The sequence below is a fragment of the Hypanus sabinus genome, chromosome 17 (assembly GCF_030144855.1).
Source record: "Hypanus sabinus isolate sHypSab1 chromosome 17, sHypSab1.hap1, whole genome shotgun sequence".
NCBI classification, from domain to species: Eukaryota; Metazoa; Chordata; class Chondrichthyes; order Myliobatiformes; family Dasyatidae; genus Hypanus; species Hypanus sabinus.
The window spans coordinates 5,233,258-5,250,376 of NC_082722.1; the positions used below are offsets into that span (position 1 = coordinate 5,233,258).

At 50.4% G+C, this 17,119-nt stretch overlaps 1 protein-coding gene across 4 annotated transcripts in view; it reads left to right on the plus strand.

The window, feature by feature from the left end:
* slc38a7 (solute carrier family 38 member 7) overlaps positions 1-17,119 on the plus strand; it is a 117,632-nt gene that overhangs the window by 93,367 nt on the left and 7,146 nt on the right. The window lies entirely within an intron of this gene.

The window sequence follows — 17,119 nt, forward strand, 5'->3', positions numbered from 1 at the left end:
GCACCTTCCCTTGTACTCCCCCTCCAAACATTCCCCAACAGTGTCACACTCACATTACCCAGTGAACTTGCACCTTCCCTTGTACTCCCCTCCAAACATTCCCCAGCAGTGTCACACTCACATTACCCAGTGAACTTGCTCCTTCCCTTGTACTCCCCTCCAAACATTCCCCAACGGTGTCACACACACATTACCCAGTGAACTTGCACCTTCCCTTGTACTCCCCTCCAAACATTCCCCAAGAGTGTCACACTCACATTACCCAGTGAACTTGCAGCTTCCCTTGTAATCCCCTCCAAACATTCCCCAAGCCTGTCACACTCACATTACCCAGTGAACTTGCACCTTCCCTTGTACTCCCCTACAAACATTCCCCAACAGTGTCACACTCACATTACCCAGTGAACTTGCACCTTCGCTTGTACTCCCCTCCAAACATTCCCCAACAGTGTCACACTCACATTGCGGTGAACTTGCACCTTCCCTTGTACTCCCCTCCAAACATTCCCCAGCAGTGTCACACTCACATTACCCAGTGAACTTGCACCTTCCCTTGTACTCCCCTCCAAACATTCCCCAGCAGTGTCACACTCACATTACCCAGTGAACTTGCACCTTCCCTTGTACTCCCCTCCAAACATTCCCCAAGCGTGTCACACTCACATTACCCAGTGAACTTGCACCTTCCCTTGTACTCCCCCTCCAAACATTCCCCAAGATTGTCACACTCACATTACCCAGTGAACTTGCACCTTCCCTTGTACTCCCCTCCAAACATTCCCCAACAGTGTCACACTCACATTACCCAGTGAACTTGCACCTTCCCTTGTACTCCCCTCCAAACATTCCCCAACAGTGTCACACTCACATTACCCAGTGAACTTGCACCTTCCCTTATACTCCCCTCCAAACATTCCCCAAGAGTGTCACACTCACATTACCCAGTGAACTTACACCTTCCCTTGTACTCCCTTCCAAACATTCCCCAAGAGTGTCACACTCACATTACCCAGTGAACTTGCACCTTCCCTTATACTCCCCTCCAAACATTCCCCAAGAGTGTCACACTCACATTTCCCATTGAACTTGCACCTTCCCTTGTACTCCCCCTCCAAACATTCCCCAGCAGTGTCACACTCACATTACCCAGTGAACTTGCACCTTCCCTTGTACTCCCCTCCAAACATTCCCCAACAGTGTCACACTGACATTACCCAGTGAACTTGCACCTTCCCTTGTACTCCCCCTCCAAACATTCCCCAACAGTGTCACACTCACATTACCCGGTGAACTTGCACCTTCCCTTGTACTCCCCCTCCAAACATTCCCCAAGAGTGTCACACTCACATTACCCAGTGAACTTGCACCTTCCCTTGTACTCCCCTCCAAACATTCCCCAAGAGTGTCACACTCACATTACCCAGTGAACTTGCACCTTCCCTTGTACTCCCCCTCCAAACATTCCCCAAGAGTGTCACACTCACATTACCCAGTGAACTTGCACCTTCCCTTGTACTCCCCTCCAAACATTCCCCAACACTGTCACAATCACATTGCGGTGAACTTGCACCTTCCCTTGTACTCCCCCTCCAAACATTCCCCAGCAGTGTCACACTCACATTACCCAGTGAACTTGCACCTTCCCTTGTACTCCCCTCCAAACATTCCCCAAGAGTGTCACACTCACATTACCCAGTGAACTTGCACCTTCCCTTGTACTTCCCTCCAAACATTCCCCAAGAGTGTCACACTCACATTACCCAGTGAACTTGCACCTTCCCTTGTACTCCCCCTCCAAACATTCCCCAAGAGTGTCACACTCACATTACCCCGTGAACTTGCACCTTCCCTTGTACTCCCCTCCAAACATTCCCCAAGCGTGTCACACTCACATTACCCAGTGAACTTGCACCTTCCCTTGTACTCCCCTCCAAACATTCCCCAACAGTGTCACACTCACATTACCCAGTGAACTTGCACCTTCCCTTGTACTCCCCTCCAAACATTCCCCAACAGTGTCACACTCACATTACCCAGTGAACTTGCACCTTCCCTTGTACTCCCCTCCAAACATTCCCCAAGAGTGTCACACTCACATTACCCAGTGAACTTGCACCTTCCCTTGTACTCCCCTCTAAACATTCCCCAAGAGTGTCACACTCACATTACCCAGTGAACTTGCACCTTCCCTTATACTCCCCTCCAAACATTCCCCAAGCGTGTTTCTCACTCACATTACCCAGTGAACTTGCACCTTCCCTTGTACTCCCCTCCAAACATTCCCCAACAGTGTCACACTCACATTACCCAGTGAACTTGCACCTTCCCTTGTACTCCCCCTCCAAACATTCCCCAACAGTGTCACACTCACATTACCCAGTGAACTTGCACCTTCCCTTGTACTCCCCTCCAAACATTCCCCAAGAGTGTCACACTCACATTACCCAGTGAACTTGCACCTTCCCTTGTACTCCCCTCCAAACATTCCCCAACAGTGTCACACTCACATTACCCGGTGAACTTGCACCTTCCCTTGTACTCCCCTCCAAACATTCCCCAAGAGTGTCACACTCACATTACCCAGTGAACTTGCACCTTCCCTTGTACTCCCCCTACAAACATTCCCCAACAGTGTCACACTCACATTACCCAGTGAACTTGCACCTTCCCTTGTACTCCCCCTCCAAACATTCCCCAGCAGTGTCACACTCACATTACCCAGTGAACTTGCACCTTCCCTTGTACTCCCCTCCAAACATTCCCCAACAGTGTCACACTCACATTACCCAGTGAACTTGCACCTTCCCTTGTACTCCCCCTCCAAACATTCCCCAACAGTGTCACACTCACATTACCCAGTGAACTTGCACCTTCCCTTGTACTCCCCTCCAAACATTCCCCAAGAGTGTCACACTCACATTACCCAGTGAACTTGCACCTTCCCTTGTACTCCCCTCCAAACATTCCCCAACAGTGTCACACTCACATTACCCAGTGAACTTGCACCTTCCCTTGTACTCCCCTCCAAACATTCCCCAACAGTGTCACACTCACATTACCCGGTGAACTTGCACCTTCCCTTGTACTCCCCTCCAAACATTCCCCAAGTGTGTCACACTCACATTACCCAGTGAACTTGCACCTTCCCTTGTACTCCCCTCCAAACATTCCCCAAGAGTGTCACACTCACATTACCTAGTGAACTTGCACCTTCCCTTGTACTCCCCCTACAAACATTCCCCAACAGTGTCACACTCACATTACCCAGTGAACTTGCACCTTCCCTTGTACTCCCCTCCAAACATTCCCGAACAGTGTCACACTCACATTACCCAGTGAACTTGCACCTTCCCTTGTACTCCCCTCCAAACATTCCCCAGCAGTGTCACACTCACATTACCCAGTGAACTTGCACCTTCCCTTCTACTCCCCTCCAAACATTCCCCAAGAGTGTCACACTCACATTACCCAGTGAACTTGCACCTTCCCTTGTACTTCCCTCCAAACATTCCCCAGGAGTGTCACACTCACATTACCCAGTGAACTTGCACCTTCCCTTGTACTCCCCTCCAAACATTCCCCAACAGTGTCACACTCACATTACCCAGTGAACTTGCACCTTCCCTTGTACTCCCCTCCAAACATTCCCCAACAGTGTCACACTCACATTACCCAGTGAACTTGCACCTTCCCTTGTACTCCCCTCCAAACATTCCCCAAGAGTGTCACACTCACATTACCCAGTGAACTTGCACCTTCCCTTGTACTCCCCTCCAAACATTCCCCAAGAGTGTCACACTCACATTACCCAGTGAACTTGCACCTTCCCTTGTACTCCCCTCCAAACATTCCCCAAGCGTGTTTCTCACTCACATTACCCAGTGAACTTGCACCTTCCCTTGTACTCCCCTCCAAACATTCCCCAACAGTGTCACACTCACATTACCCAGTGAACTTGCACCTTCCCTTGTACTCCCCCTCCAAACATTCCCCAACAGTGTCACACTCACATTACCCAGTGAACTTGCACCTTCCCTTGTACTCCCCTACAAACATTCCCCAAGAGTGTCACACTCACATTACCCAGTGAACTTGCACCTTCCCTTGTACTCCCCTCCAAACATTCCCCAACAGTGTCACACTCACATTACCCGGTGAACTTGCACCTTCCCTTGTACTCCCCTCCAAACATTCCCCAAGAGTGTCACACTCACATTACCCAGTGAACTTGCACCTTCCCTTGTACTCCCCCTACAAACATTCCCCAACAGTGTCACACTCACATTACCCAGTGAACTTGCACATTCCCTTGTACTCCCCCTGCAAACATTCCCCAGCAGTGTCACACTCACATTACCCAGTGAACTTGCACCTTCCCTTGTACTCCCCTCCAAACATTCCCCAAGAGTGTCACACTCACATTACCCAGTGATCTTGCACCTTCCCTTGTACTCCCCTCCAAACATTCCCCAAGAGTGTCACACTCACATTACCCAGTGAACTTGCACCTTCCCTTATACTCCCCTCCAAACATTCCCCAAGAGTGTCACACTCACATTACCCAGTGAACTTGCACCTTCCCTTGTACTCCCCTCCAAACATTCCCCAACAGTGTCACACTCACATTACCCAGTGAACTTGCACCTTCCCTTGTACTCCCCTCCAGACATTCCCCAACAGTGTCACACTCACATTACCCAGTGAACTTGCACCTTCCCTTGTACTCCCCTCCAAACATTCCCCAAGAGTGTCACACTCACATTACCCAGTGAACTTGCACCTTCCCTTGTACTCCCCTCCAAACATTCCCCAAGAGTGTCACACTCACATTACCCAGTGAACTTGCACCTTCCCTTGTCCTCCCCTCCAAACATTCCCCAAGAGTGTCACACTCACATTACCCAGTGAACTTGCACCTTCCCTTGTACTCCCCTCCAAACATTCCGCAAGAGTGTCACACTCACATTACCCAGTGAACTTGCACCTTCCCTTGTACTTCCCTCCAAACATTCCCCAAGAGTGTCACACTCACATTACCCAGTGAACTTGCACCTTCCCTTGTACTCCCCTCCAAACATTCCCCAAGAGTGTCACACTCACATTACCCAGTGAACTTGCACCTTCCCTTGTACTCCCCCTCCAAACATTCCCCAAGAGTGTCACACTCACATTACCCAGTGAACTTGCACCTTCCCTTGTACTCCCCTCCAAACATTCCCCAAGAGTGTCACACTCACATTACCCAGTGAACTTGCACCGTCCCTTGTACTCCCCTCCAAACATTCCTCAACAGTGTCACACTCACATTACCCAGTGGACTTGCACCTTCCCTTGTACTCCCCCTCCAAACATTCCCCAAGAGTGTCACACTCACATTACCCAGTGAACTTGCACCTTCCCTTGTACTCCCCCTCCAAACATTCCCCAAGAGTGTCACACTCACATTACCCAGTGAACTTGCAGCTTCCCTTGTACTCCCCTCCAAACATTCCCCAGCAGTGTCACACTCACATTACCCAGTGAACTTGCACCTTCCCTTGTACTCCCGTCCAAACATTCCCCAAGAGTGTCACACTCACATTACCCAGTGAACTTGCACCTTCCCTTGTACTCCCCTGCAAACATTCCCCAAGAGTATCACACTCACATTACCCAGTGAACTTGCACCTTCCCTTATACTCCCCTCCAAACATTCCCCAAGAGTGTCACACTCACATTACCCAGTGAACTTGCACCTTCCCTTGTACTCCCCTCCAAACATTCCCCAACAGTGTCACACTCACATTACCCAGTGAACTTGCACCTTCCCTTGTACTCCCCCTCCAAACATTCCCCAACAGTGTCACACTCACATTACCCAGTGAACTTGCACCTTCCCTTGTACTCCCCTCCAAACATTCCCCAAGAGTGTCACACTCACATTACCCAGTGAACTTGCACCTTCCCTTGTACTCCCCTCCAAACATTCCCCAACAGTGTCACACTCACATTACCCGGTGAACTTGCACCTTCCCTTGTACTCCCCTCCAAACATTCCACAAGAGTGTCACACTCACATTACCCAGTGAACTTGCACCTTCCCTTGTACTCCCCCTACAAACATTCCCCAACAGTGTCACACTCACATTACCCAGTGAACTTGCACCTTCCCTTGTACTCCCCCTCCAAACATTCCCCAGCAGTGTCACACTCACATTACCCAGTGAACTTGCACCTTCCCTTGTACTCCCCTCCAAACATTCCCCAAGAGTGTCACACTCACATTACCCAGTGAACTTGCACCTTCCCTTGTACTCCCCTCCAAACATTCCCCAAGAGTGTCACACTCACATTACCCAGTGAACTTGCAGCTTCCCTTATACTCCCCTCCAAACATTCCCCAAGAGTGTCACACTCACATTACCCAGTGAACTTGCACCTTCGCTTGTACTCCCCTACAAACATTCCCCAACAGTGTCACACTCACATTACCCAGTGAACTTGCACCTTCCCTTGTACTCCCCTCCAAACATTCCCCAACAGTGTCACACTCACATTACCCGGTGAACTTGCACCTTCCCTTGTACTCCCCTCCAAACATTCCCCAAGAGTGTCACACTCACATTACCCAGTGAACTTGCACCTTCCCTTGTACTCCCCCTACAAACATTCCCCAACAGTGTCACACTCACATTACCCAGTGAACTTGCACCTTCCCTTGTACTCCCCCTGCAAACATTCCCCAGCAGTGTCACACTCACATTACCCAGTGAACTTGCACCTTCCCTTGTACTCCCCTCCAAACATTCCCCAAGAGTGTCACACTCACATTACCCAGTGATCTTGCACCTTCCCTTGTACTCCCCTCCAAACATTCCCCAAGAGTGTCACACTCACATTACCCAGTGAACTTGCACCTTCCCTTATACTCCCCTCCAAACATTCCCCAAGAGTGTCACACTCACATTACCCAGTGAACTTGCACCTTCCCTTGTACTCCCCTCCAAACATTCCCCAACAGTGTCACACTCACATTACCCAGTGAACTTGCACCTTCCCTTGTACTCCCCTCCAGACATTCCCCAACAGTGTCACACTCACATTACCCAGTGAACTTGCACCTTCCCTTGTACTCCCCTCCAAACATTCCCCAAGAGTGTCACACTCACATTACCCAGTGAACTTGCACCTTCCCTTGTACTCCCCTCCAAACATTCCCCAACAGTGTCACACTCACATTACCCAGTGAACTTGCACCTTCCCTTGTACTCCCCTCCAAACATTCCCCAACAGTGTCACACTCACATTACCCAGTGGACTTGCACCTTCCCTTGTACTCCCCCTCCAAACATTCCCCAACAGTGTCACACTCACATTACCCGGTGAACTTGCACCTTCCCTTGTACTCCCCCTCCAAACATTCCCCAAGAGTGTCACACTCACATTACCCAGTGAACTTGCAGCTTCCCTTGTACTCCCCTCCAAACATTCCCCAGCAGTGTCACACTCACATTACCCAGTGAACTTGCACCTTCCCTTGTACTCCCCTCCAAACATTCCCCAAGAGTGTCACACTCACATTACCCAGTGAACTTGCACCTTCCCTTGTACTCCCCTGCAAACATTCCCCAAGAGTATCACACTCACATTACCCAGTGAACTTGCACCTTCCCTTATACTCCCCTCCAAACATTCCCCAAGAGTGTCACACTCACATTACCCAGTGAACTTGCACCTTCCCTTGTACTCCCCTCCAAACATTCCCCAACAGTGTCACACTCACATTACCCAGTGAACTTGCACCTTCCCTTGTACTCCCCTCCAAACATTCCCCAAGAGTGTCACACTCACATTACCCAGTGAACTTGCACCTTCCCTTGTACTCCCCTCCAAACATTCCCCAACAGTGTCACACTCACATTACCCGGTGAACTTGCACCTTCCCTTGTACTCCCCTCCAAACATTCCCCAAGAGTGTCACACTCACATTACCCAGTGAACTTGCACCTTCCCTTGTACTCCCCCTACAAACATTCCCCAACAGTGTCACACTCACATTACCCAGTGAACTTGCACCTTCCCTTGTACTCCCCCTCCAAACATTCCCCAGCAGTGTCACACTCACATTACCCAGTGAACTTGCACCTTCCCTTGTACTCCCCTCCAAACATTCCCCAAGAGTGTCACACTCACATTACCCAGTGAACTTGCACCTTCCCTTGTACTCCCCTCCAAACATTCCCCAAGAGTGTCACACTCACATTACCCAGTGAACTTGCAGCTTCCCTTATACTCCCCTCCAAACATTCCCCAAGAGTGTCACACTCACATTACCCAGTGAACTTGCACCTTCCCTTGTACTCCCCTCCAAACATTCCCCAAGAGTGTCACACTCACATTACCCAGTGAACTTGCACCTTCCCCTGTACTCCCCTCCAAACATTCCCCAACAGTGTCACACTCACATTACCCAGTGAACTTGCACCTTCCCTTGTACTCCCCTCCAAACATTCCCCAAGAGTGTCACACTCACATTACCCAGTGAACTTGCACCTTCCCTTGTACTCCCCTCCAAACATTCCCCAAGAGTGTCACACTCACATTACCCAGTGAACTTGCAGCTTCCCTTATACTCCCCTCCAAACATTCCCCAAGAGTGTCACACTCACATTACCCAGTGAACTTGCACCTTCCCTTGTACTCCCCTCCAAACATTCCCCAAGAGTGTCACACTCACATTACCCAGTGAACTTGCACCTTCCCCTGTACTCCCCTCCAAACATTCCCCAACAGTGTCACACTCACATTACCCAGTGAACTTGCACCTTCCCTTGTACTCCCCTCCAAACATTCCCCAAGAGTGTCACACTCACATTACCCAGTGAACTTGCACCTTCCCTTGTACTCCCCTCCAAACATTCCCCAACAGTGTCACACTCACATTACCCGGTGAACTTGCACCTTCCCTTGTACTCCCCTCCAAACATTCCCCAAGAGTGTCACACTCACATTACCCAGTGAACTTGCACCTTCCCTTGTACTCCCCCTACAAACATTCCCCAACAGTGTCACACTCACATTACCCAGTGAACTTGCACCTTCCCTTGTACTCCCCTCCAAACATTCCCCAACAGTGTCATACTCACATTACCCAGTGAACTTGCACCTTCCCTTGTACTCCCCTCCAAACATTCCCCAGCAGTGTCACACTCACATTACCCAGTGAACTTGCACCTTCCCTTGTACTCCCCCTCCAAACATTCCCCAAGAGTGTCACACTCACATTACCCAGTGAACTTGCACCTTCCCTTGTACTCCCCTCCAAACATTCCCCAAGAGTGTCACACTCACATTACCCAGTGAACTTGCACCTTCCCTTGTACTCCCCCTCCAAACATTCCCCAACAGTGTCACACTCACATTGCAGTGAACTTGCACCTTCCCTTGTACTCCCCTCCAAACATTCCCCAGCAGTGTCACACTCACATTACCCAGTGAACTTGCACCTTCCCTTGTACTCCCCTCCAAACATTCCCCAAGAGTGTCACACTTACATTACCCAGTGAACTTGCACCTTCCCTTGTACTCCCCTCCAAACATTCCCCAAGTGTGTCACACTCACATTACCCAGTGAACTTGCACCTTCCCTTGTACTTCCCTCCAAACATTCCCCAAGAGTGTCACACTCACATTACCCAGTGAACTTGCACCTTCCCTTGTACTCCCCCTCCAAACATTCCCCAACAGTGTCACACTCACATTACCCAGTGAACTTGCACCTTCCCTTGTACTCCCCCTCCAAACATTCCCCAACAGTGTCACACTCACATTACCTGGTGAACTTGCACCTTCCCTTGTACTCCCCCTCCAAACATTCCCCAAGAGTGTCACACTCACATTACCCAGTGAACTTGCAGCTTCCCTTGTACTCCCCTCCAAACATTCCCCAAGAGTGTCACACTCACATTACCCAGTGAACTTGCACCTTCCCTTGTACTCCCCCTCCAAACATTCCCCAAGAGTGTCACACTCACATTACCCAGTGAACTTGCACCTTCCCTTGTACTCCCCTCCAAACATTCCCCAACAGTGTTACACTCACATTGCGGTGAACTTGCACCTTCCCTTGTACTCCCCCTCCAAACATTCCCCAGCAGTGTCACACTCACATTACCCAGTGAACTTGCACCTTCCCTTGTACTCCCCTCCAAACATTCCCCAACGGTGTCACACTCACATTACCCAGTGAACTTGCACCTTCCCTTGTACTCCCCTCCAAACATTCCCCAACGGTGTCACACTCACATTACCCAGTGAACTTGCACCTTCCCTTGTACTCCCCTCCAAACATTCCCCAACGGTGTCACACTCACATTACCCAGTGAACTTGCACCTTCCCTTGTACTCCCCTCCAAACATTCCCCAACAGTGTCACACTCACATTACCCAGTGAACTTGCACCTTCCCTTGTACTCCCCTCCAAACATTCCCCAAGAGTGTCACGCTCACATTACCCAGTGAACTTGCACCTTCCCTTGTACTCCCCCTCCAAACATTCCCCAAGAGTGTCACACTCACATTACCCAGTGAACTTGCACCTTCCCTTGTACTCCCCTCCAAACATTCCCCAACAGTGTCACACTCACATTGCGGTGAACTTGCACCTTCCCTTGTACTCCCCCTCCAAACATTCCCCAGCAGTGTCACACTCACATTACCCAGTGAACTTGCACCTTCCCTTGTACTCCCCCTCCAAACATTCCCCAACAGTGTCACACTCACATTACCCGGTGAACTTGCACCTTCCCTTGTACTCCCCTCCAATCATTCCCCAACAGTGTCACACTCACATTACCCAGTGAACTTGCACCTTCCCTTGTACTCCCCTCCAAACATTCCCCAAGGGAGTCACACTCACATTACCCAGTGAACTTGCACCTTCCCTTGTACTCCCCTCCAAACATTCCCCAACAGTGTCACACTCACATTACTCAGTGAACTTGCACCTTCCCTTGTACTTCCCTCCAAACATTCCCCAACAGTGTCACACTCACATTGCGGTGAACTTGCACCTTCCCTTGTACTCCCCTCCAAACATTCCCCAACAGTGTCACACTCACATTACCCAGTGAACTTGCACCTTCCCTTGTACTCCCCTCCAAACATTCCCCAAGAGTGTCACACTCACATTACCCAGTGAACTTGCACCTTCCCTTGTACTTCCCTCCAAACATTCCCCAAGAGTGTCACACTCACATGACCCAGTGAACTTGCACCTTCCCTTGTACTCCCCCTCCAAACATTCCCCAAGAGTGTCACACTCACATTACCCCGTCAACTTGCACCTTCCCTTTTACTCCCCTCCAAACATTCCCCAACAGTGTCACACTCACATTGCGGTGAACTTGCACCTTCCCTTGTACTCCCCCTCCAAACATTCCCCAGCAGTGTCACACTCACATTACCCAGTGAACTTGCACCTTCCCTTGTACTCCCCTCCAAACATTCCCCAACAGTGTCACACTCACATTACCCGGTGAACTTGCACCTTCCCTTGTACTCCCCTCCAAACATTCCCCAACGGTGTCACACTCACATTACCCAGTGAACTTGCACCTTCCCTTGTACTCCCCCTCCAAACATTCCCCAGTAGTGTCACACTCACATTACCCAGTGAACTTGCACCTTCCCTTGTACTCCCCTCCAAACATTCCCCAACAGTGTCACACTCACATTACCCAGTGAACTTGCACCTTCCCTTGTACTCCCCTCCAAACATTCCCCAAGAGTGTCACACTCACATTACCCAGTGAACTTGCACCTTCCCTTGTACTCCCCTCCAAACATTCCCCAAGAGTGTCACACTCACATTACCCAGTGAACTTGCACCTTCCCTTGTACTCCCCTCCAAACATTCCCCAACAGTGTCACACTCACATTACCCAGTGAACTTGCACCTTCCCTTGTACTCCCCTCCAAACATTCCCCAACAGTGTCACACTCACATTACCCAGTGAACTTGCACCTTCCCTTGTACTCCCCTCCAAACATTCCCCAACGGTGTCACACTCACATTACCCAGTGAACTTGCACCTTCCCTTGTACTCCCCTCCAAACATTCCCCAAGAGTGTCACACTCACATTGCCCAGTGAACTTGCACCTTCCCTTGTACTCCCCTCCAAACATTCCCCAACAGTGTCACACTCACATTACCCAGTGAACTTGCACCTTCCCTTGTACTCCCCTCCAAACATTCCCCAACGGTGTCACACTCACATTACCCAGTGAACTTGCACCTTCCCTTGTACTCCCCTCCAAACATTCCCCAAGAGTGTCACACTCACATTGCCCAGTGAACTTGCACCTTCCCTTGTACTCCCCTCCAAACATTCCCCAACAGTGTCACACTCACATTACCCAGTGAACTTGCACCTTCCCTTGTACTCCCCTCCAAACATTCCCCAACAGTGTCACACTCACATTGCAGTGAACTTGCAGCTTCCCTTGTACTCCCCCTCCAAACATTCCCCAGCAGTGTCACACTCACATTACCCAGTGAACTTGCACCTTCCCTTGTACTCCCCCTCCAAACATTCCCCAACAGTTTCACACTCACATTACCCGGTGAACTTGCACCTTCCCTTGTACTCCCCTCCAAACATTCCCCAACAGTGTCACACTCACATTGCAGTGAACTTGCACCTTCCCTTGTACTCCCCTCCAAACATTCCCCAAGAGAGTCACACTCACATTACCCAGTGAACTTGCACCTTCCCTTGTACTCCCCTCCAAACATTCCCCAAGAGTGTCACACTCACATTACCCAGTGAACTTGCACCTTCCCTTGTACTCCCCTCCAAACATTCCCCAAGAGTGTCACACTCACATTACCCAGTGAACTTGCACCTTCCCTTGTACTTCCCTCCAAACATTCCCCAAGAGTGTCACACTCACATTACCCAGTGAACTTGCACCTTCCCTTGTACCCCCCTCCAAACATTCCCCAACAGTGTCACACTCACATTACCCAGTGAACTTGCACCTTCCCTTGTACTCCCCCTCCAAACATTCCCCAACAGTGTCACACTCACATTACCCGGTGAACTTGCACCTTCCCTTGTACTCCCCCTCCAAACATTCCCCAAGAGTGTCACACTCACATTACCCAGTGAACTTGCAGCTTCCCTTGTACTCCCCTCCAAACATTCCCCAAGAGTGTCACACTCACATTACCCAGTGAACTTGCACCTTCCCTTGTACTCCCCCTCCAAACATTCCCCAAGAGTGTCACACTCACATTGCGGTGAACTTGCACCTTCCCTTGTACTCCCCCTCCAAACATTCCCCAACAGTGTCACACTCACATTGCGGTGAACTTGCACCTTCCCTTGTACTCCCCCTCCAAACATTCCCCAGCAGTGTCACACTCACATTACCCAGTGAACTTGCACCTTCCCTTGTACTCCCCTCCAAACATTCCCCAACAGTGTCACACTCACATTACCCGGTGAACTTGCACCTTCCCTTGTACTCCCCTCCAAACATTCCCCAACAGTGTCACACTCACATTACCCAGTGAACTTGCACCTTCCCTTATACTCCCCTCCAAACATTCCCCAACGGTGTCACACTCACATTACCCAGTGAACTTGCACCTTCCCTTATACTCCCCACCAAACATTCCCCAAGAGTGTCACACTCACATTCCCCAGTGAACTTGCACCTTCCCTTGTACTCCCCTCCAAACATTCCCCAACGGTGTCACACTCACATTACCCAGTGAACTTGCACCTTCCCTTATACTCCCCACCAAACATTCCCCAAGAGTGTCACACTCACATTCCCCAGTGAACTTGCACCTTCCCTTGTACTCCCCTCCAAACATTCCCCAAGAGTGTCACACTCACATTACCCAGTGAACTTGCACCTTCCCTTGTACTCCCCCTCCAAACATTCCCCAAGAGTGTCACACTCACATTGCGGTGAACTTGCACCTTCCCTTGTACTCCCCTCCAAACATTCCCCAAGAGTGTCACACTCACATTCCCCAGTGAACTTGCACCTTCCCTTGTACTCCCCTCCAAACATTCCCCAAGAGTGTCACACTCACATTACCCAGTGAACTTGCACCTTCCCTTGTACTCCCCCTCCAAACATTCCCCAAGAGTGTCACACTCACATTGCGGTGAACTTGCACCTTCCCTTGTACTCCCCTCCAAACATTCCCCAGCAGTGTCACACTCACATTACCCAGTGAACTTGCACCTTCCCTTGTACTCCCCCTCCAAACATTCCCCAACAGTGTCACACTCACATTACCCGGTGAACTTGCACCTTCCCTTGTACTCCCCTCCAAACATTCCCCAACAGTGTCACACTCACATTGCAGTGAACTTGCACCTTCCCTTGTACTCCCCTCCAAACATTCCCCAAGAGAGTCACACTCACATTACCCAGTGAACTTGCAACTTCCCTTGTACTCCCCCTCCAAACATTCCCCAAGAGTGTCACACTCACATTGCGGTGAACTTGCACCTTCCCTTGTACTCCCCCTCCAAACATTCCCCAGCAGTGTCACCCTCACATTACCCAGTGAACTTGCACCTTCCCTTGTACTCCCCTCCAAACATTCCCCAACAGTGTCACACTCACATTACCCAGTGAACTTGCACCTTCCCTTGTACTCCCCCTCCAAACATTCCCCAACGGTGTCACACTCACATTACCCAGTGAACTTGCACCTTCCCTTGTACTCCCCTCCAAACATTCCCCAACGGTGTCACACTCACATTACCCAGTGAACTTGCACCTTCCCTTATACTCCCCACCAAACATTCCCCAAGAGTGTCACACTCACATTCCCCAGTGAACTTGCACCTTCCCTTGTACTCCCCTCCAAACATTCCCCAAGAGTGTCACACTCACATTACCCAGTGAACTTGCACCTTCCCTTGTACTCCCCCTCCAAACATTCCCCAAGAGTGTCACACTCACATTACCCAGTGAACTTGCACCTTCCCTTGTACTCCCCTCCAAACATTCCCCAACAGTGTCACACTCACATTGCGGTGAACTTGCACCTTCCCTTGTACTCCCCCTCCAAACATTCCCCAAGAGTGTCACACTCACATTACCCAGTGAACTTGCACCTTCCCTTATACTCCCCTCCAAACATTCCCCAAGAGTGTCACACTCACATTACCCAGTGAACTTGCACCTTCCCTTGTACTCTCCTCCAAACATTCCACAACGGTGTCACACTCACATTACCCAGTGAACTTGCACCTTCCCTTGTACTCTCCTCCAAACATTCCCCAAGAGTGTCACACTCACATTACCCAGTGAACTTGCACCTTCCCTTTTACTCCCCCTCCAAACATTCCCCAACAGTGTCACACTCACATTACCCGGTGAACTTGCACCTTCCCTTGTACTCCCCTCCAAACATTCCCCAGCAGTGTCACACTCACATTACCCAGTGAACTTGCACCTTCCCTTGTACTCCCCTCCAAACATTCCCCAAGAGTGTCACACTCACATTACCCAGTGAACTTGCACCTTCCCTTGTACTCCCCTCCAAACATTCCCCAAGAGTGTCACACTCACATTACCCAGTGAACTTGCACCTTCCCTTGTACTCCCCTCCAAACATTCCCCAAGAGTGTCACACTCACATTACCCAGTGAACTTGCACCTTCCCTTGTACTCCCCCTCCAAACATTCCCCAACAGTGTCACACTCACATTGCAGTGAACTTGCACCTTCCCTTGTACTCCCCTCCAAACATTCCCCAAGAGAGTCACACTCACATTACCCAGTGAACTTGCACCGTCCCTTGTACTCCCCTCCAAACATTCCCCAAGAGTGTCACACTCAGATTACCCAGTGAACTTGCACCTTCCCTTGTACTTCCCTCCAAACATTCCCCAAGAGTGTCACACTCACATTACCCAGTGAACTTGCACCTTCCCTTGTACCCCCCTCCAAACATTCCCCAACAGTGTCACACTCACATTACCCAGTGAACTTGCACCTTCCCTTGTACTCCCCCTCCAAACATTCCCCAACAGTGTCACACTCACATTACCCAGTGATCTTGCACCTTCCCTTGTACTCCCCCTCCAAACATTCCCCAAGAGTGTCACACTCACATTACCCAGTGAACTTGCACCTTCCCTTGTACTCCCCTCCAAACATTCCCCAACAGTGTCACACTCACATTGCGGTGAACTTGCACCTTCCCTTGTACTCCCCCTCCAAACATTCCCCAGCAGTGTCACACTCACATTACCCAGTGAACTTGCACCTTCCCTTGTACTCCCCTCCAAACATTCCCCAACAGTGTCACACTCACATTACCCGGTGAACTTGCACCTTCCCTTGTACTCCCCTCCAAACATTCCCCAACAGTGTCACACTCACATTACCCAGTGAACTTGCACCTTCCCTTGTACTCCCCTCCAAACATTCCCCAACGGTGTCACACTCACATTACCCAGTGAACTTGCACCTTCCCTTGTACTCCCCTCCAAACATTCCCCAACAGTGTCACACTCACATTGCAGTGAACTTGCAACTTCCCTTGTACTCCCCTCCAAACATTCCCCAAGAGGGTCACACTCACATTACCCAGTGAACTTGCACCTTCCCTTGTACTCCCCTCCAAACATTCCCCAACAGTGTCACACTCACATTACCCAGTGAACTTGCACCTTCCCTTGTACTTCCCTCCAAACATTCCCCAACAGTGTCACACTCACATTGCGGTGAACTTGCACCTTCCCTTGTACTCCCCTCCAAACATTCCCCAACAGTGTCACACTCACATTACCCAGTGAACTTGCACCTTCCCTTGTACTCCCCCTACAAACATTCCCCAAGAGTATCACACTCACATTACCCAGTGAACTTGCACCTTCCCTTGTACTCCCCCTACAAACATTCCCCAAGAGTATCACACTCACATTACCCAGTGAACTTGCACCTTCCCTTGTACTCCCCTCCAAACATTCCCCAAGAGTGTCACACTCACATTACCCAGTGAACTTGCACCTTCCCTTGTACTCCCCTCCAAACATTCCCCAAGAGTGTCACACTCACATTACCCAGTGAACTTGCAGCTTCCCTTGTACTCCCCTC